Consider the following 4,749-nt stretch of genomic DNA (forward strand, 5'->3'; position numbering starts at 1 on the left):
GATATCTGTGGGCCCTCTTGGTAATACAGCATCACAAGAAGCTTCATGTGACTAATGAGTTTAGTCATAGGATCTTTTATTACGGAACGAGTAAAGAGACTTGCTAGTAATTAGATTGAACTGGGTATGGAGATACCGACGATCGAATCTCGGACAAGTAACATATCACCTAACAAAGGGAATTGTATACGGGATTATCTGAATCCTCGACATCATGGTTCAACCATAAAGATCTTCGTGGAATATGTAGGAATCAATATGGGCATCTAGGTCCCGACATTTGTTATTGACCAGAGAGGTGTTTCGGTCATGTCTACATGATTCTCTAACCCGTAGGGTCGCACGCTTAACGTTCGGTAGCACTAGGGTAATGTTGAGATATTAATAGAGGAAAGTCCAAAAGTAGTTCGGAGTCTCATATGGGATCCAGGACATAATGAGGAGCTCTGAAGGTAAAGATTTATATATGGGAAATCATATTCAGGGTTCCGAAAAAGTTCGGGATTTTTTGGTAGAGTATTGGGAAGATTCTAGAAGGTTCCGGGGGTTCCACCATGGGGCCCAACGACTCAGGAAGGGCCTATCAGTGTATTAAGAATGGGGTACTTAATACCCCAGACTTATGTAGAGGCAATAGCAGCCTTCCCAACGGCAAGGCTTGCCGGAGGATAACCGAAGCCAAACTCAAGACCAGATTGTAAGAAGCAAAGAAGATCTCAGAAGAAGGAGATCAGAAATGCTAAAGACACAACTCAAGGACCCGACAAGATCCTTGCTGGGGATAACATCTCAAGATACAAGCCCGGCAAGCTCTGCGGTCGACAAGTACCCCCACTACCTTGCCACCGCTCCACCTCATCTATTAGGTTGTCACTTGTCGATTAGGTGTCGAGCGGGCAGGTAGTTAGGTGAGGCTTGTCTAGGCATGTGGTATCTCACCACCTAAGATGCAACTTTAGTGACACCTTTCCAAATGATGTGTCAAAGGAATAGAAGGTAGATGGGCGAACGACACAGAAGGAGAGACCAGCTTTGCCGGAGAGCTCCATCCACAATACACCTCACGGTGCATTAAATGCATTTGTCCCATCAGAGTTAGGTATTTGGCATTGTAGCCATTATTTATAGCATAGATTTACCATTTTGCCATTGTGGTGACCCCTTAGTCTATAAAAGGAGGCCCATGGCTACATTAACAAAGGTCGAAACCCTGTCCTTTTGCACGCGTAGCTACACTTCCCGAGCACCTTGTCGGACACGCGCTCCTTGTAACTGGACACATACACATCCAATACACAAAGCAGGAGTAGGGTTTTACGATTCACAGCGGCCTGAACCTGGGTAAACACCCTGCATTTCCTGCTGGTTCTGCTCTTTGTGCATGTCAATCCCTCCAGTTGAACTGCCGCCATGATCCCATAGATGGTCGTACCCACGATAGGCCCACATGGACCAAGGGGTGGGGCTACATCCCACATGGGCTGGCCGCACCATTCCCGAAGGCACATGTCCTTTAAATCTAGAGATAAGGTCTTATCTCTAAATTTAAATGGTTGACTCTAGAGATAAGATGTTATCTCCAAGTTTAAAGGGATTTCTCCCATGTGGCCGACCCTAGGAGGGTTTTGGAAGCCCTCCCCTGCCCCTAGCCTATATATAGAGGAGGAGGCGCATAGGGGCAGCCACCCCTTCACCCTTGCCCATTGCCTCTCCCAACTCCTCCCACGTTCCTCTGGTACGCGCATGGCAAAGCCCTACCAAAATTCCGCTGCCACCACAACCACCACGTCGTCGTGTTGGTTCAGATCTCATTTACCTCCTGTCCCTCGCTTGTTGGGTCAAGAAGGAGAGGACTCCACCGAGCCGAACGTGTGCTAAACTTGGAGGTGTCGTCCGTTCGGTACTAGATCAGATTAGATCGCGATTGAATCATGAAGAGTACGACTACATCAACCATGTTACGACGCTAATGCTTTCGGTCTACAAGGGTATGTAGACACACTCCCCTCTCGTAGCTACGCATCACCTAGATTGAACTTGGGTGTTCGTAGGATTTTTTTGATTTTCATGCTTCATTCCGCACACTCTATCCATCGTACCTAACCTAAATGCAAACGTAACACATCCTTGAATTCCCCTTCGCATCACTCACTAAGAAGAATTCCCAATGCACTCACATGGTTGACAAGTTTTATGAATTACTCCCTCCGTTCCTTTTTGTAAGGTGTATTGTTTTGGGCATAGTGACCAAGGCAACAAATTATAGATAATTTTGGACAAAATTACCCTTGGCAAACTTGTTGGTTAATGGCAAGTAAATCAGTTAGGCCAGGAAATAAAAAGATACATGCAATTAGGGGAGAGATACTTTCCTTCTTTTTCTATAAAGAGAGATACATGCAATCGGGAGAGAGATACTTGCCTTTTTTCTGTAGGGCTAAAAAATGGAATATGAGAAATTATAAGAAATGCACCTGACAGTGTAAAATTTTATCAAAAAACAAATACACCTTATATAAAGGAACGAACGGAGTATTAGTTAAAGTTGTCCTATGATCAAGTGTACCATCTCCAAGTCCTCCATAACCCCATACCGACTGTTCGAATAGATTTAACCCGGCAGGGGTGTACCAATTTATCCATACATGTTCGATCGACTCTTAACGCCGCGTAGTTCGATGACTTGCGGGTTTCGGTTCTGGCCATGGTAAGTTTTTGGTGGGTGGTGTTTGGTGTCCTCTCAAGCGATGTCATCGACTTGTGCAAAGGTTGTACATGTCTTGGAGTGCAATGTACGGATGGTGGCTTGCGGCAACACTCTTCTTCTCTAACCACGTTGGATGAAGACGACATTGTCGGGATCTAGTTGACTTGGGATGATCCTTGGCCGACGTGCCATAAAGACTCGGCTCCATCGCGTGCGACTGGCCGTTTAATCGGCTCACACAACAACATGGTCTGCTATGGAGCTCTTCAATATCTGAGTGTAGAGGTTGCTAGTGGTGCCATAGTGGCGACGACGATTGACGACAGACGATGATTAGCTTTGACACATGGATCTCCGGAGTTAAGTTGTATTTTTTCTATTTTGGGGATATTTTATGCAATAGACCAAACATGACTTGAGAGGAGTCCTTAAAGAGAAATATGAAGGACTGAAATATCACAAAAAATACTAATAATTAATATGGGTAAGTGGAAGCTAGCTACCCATATGCTAGAACATGAACTAGGCTTTGTTTGTCTTTTTGAGTGTCCACATATGTACTCATTGTAATTTGTATGTCTAATGAACATGTGATAATTTCTCTACCAATCAATATAAGAAGGTGTTTTCTTACAACTAACATAAGAACTTGCGGTCCACTGATTTCTGTTATTTGCGAATCACGAACTATCATTGCTTACTCAATAGGATTACAACTCGTTTGAGATACAAGGAGAAAGAAAAGCAAGGGCATAGTTCACCCATAAACGTCTCCTCCTGTTCTCGCTTGGTTGGGCACCACAAAGATGCGCAACTTCGTTTGGCTACCGTCGAACATGCACAATATCATAGCTTTCAACGCTATCTACCACCTCCAGAATCTCCTGGCAAATCATCTTGAGCTTTCAACGCTATCTACCACCTCCAGAATCTCCTGGCAAATCAGCTTGATCTCTGATCTTTCGAAGTCTTCAGGGTTGTGACCATCTCTAAGTTTTCTCTAAGTTTTACTCATTTTAGGAAAGTTTATTTAGCAAATCATTTTAGGGAAGTCACCACCTATAATGCATCACTTTCCAGACTGATTGCTTGCACTCAAGGAAACATTCATCAGGCGCTCGACCCATGAATTCGCTGTTGGCAGAGCTCATGAACCAGCCCATCTACGATAGGCATCCATGCAGAGATTACAACCCAACTGAAAGAACAAAGGGCACCCATGTCGTGTCCTCTTGTTTTAGTCCCACATCGCTCAACAAGAGAGCTCGGGAGATCAAGTGTAATATTTGTTTTTATTAGTTTAATATCTGATATGTGGGCTATATGCCCACAACGATATTAAATTTATTTTTTATGAAAAAAGATCCATCACAGTAGCTTGCTAGTGGGATCCTTACGTGTTGCCCAGGTGTTGCATTGCTGCCTAGGCTGGCGCACCCCAACCAATATCAAATTTAAACATATCCTTTCAAAAAAATTAAAACATATAATTCTTTCTTATAAGCAAGTTACGTGTTAATTTGACCAGCTTTTTCGAAACAAATGGAAACTTTATACATTAGAAATAACCAGTACATCGTTTGTGAGGATCATTGCAATTTCATTTAAAGGCTCCTCAAACCAATCCGAAGGAAAAGAAAATATAGCTAATCTAGTGAGCATGTGAGCTACCTTATTTACTTCTCTATTACAGTGTTCGAATCTAGTGCTAATGAAATCTCAAGTGTAAAGAAAATAATCATCGAAAATTGCCGCGGCCGCACCCGCGGACCGTCCTTCATCCTGCATGGTTTCAATCACCTCCAGATTGTCCGAGTTAATAATGAGATTACATCCCGCCCGCTGCGCCAGTGTTATACCAAATTTGAGAGCTGAACCTTCTGCCATCAGAACATCCGCGCAATAGTCAATTTTCCCGTTGCCTCCAGCAATAAACCCACCTTTGTCATCTCTTAGGACCGCCCCAATTGTACCCTTCAGGAGGTGGTGGTCAAAAGAAGCGGCAACATTAAGTTTTACAAATCCCCTGGGAGGGTAGGACC

General features: G+C 43.9%; 1 pseudogene; it reads left to right on the forward strand.

The window, feature by feature from the left end:
- The first annotated feature begins 3,931 nt into the window (after positions 1-3,931).
- On the forward strand, positions 3,932-4,149 carry LOC123150628 (uncharacterized; annotated as a pseudogene).
- The last annotated feature ends 600 nt before the right edge of the window (positions 4,150-4,749 follow it).

This window comes from Triticum aestivum, chromosome 1B (genome assembly GCF_018294505.1).
Source record: "Triticum aestivum cultivar Chinese Spring chromosome 1B, IWGSC CS RefSeq v2.1, whole genome shotgun sequence".
Classification (NCBI taxonomy): Eukaryota; Viridiplantae; Streptophyta; class Magnoliopsida; order Poales; family Poaceae; genus Triticum; species Triticum aestivum.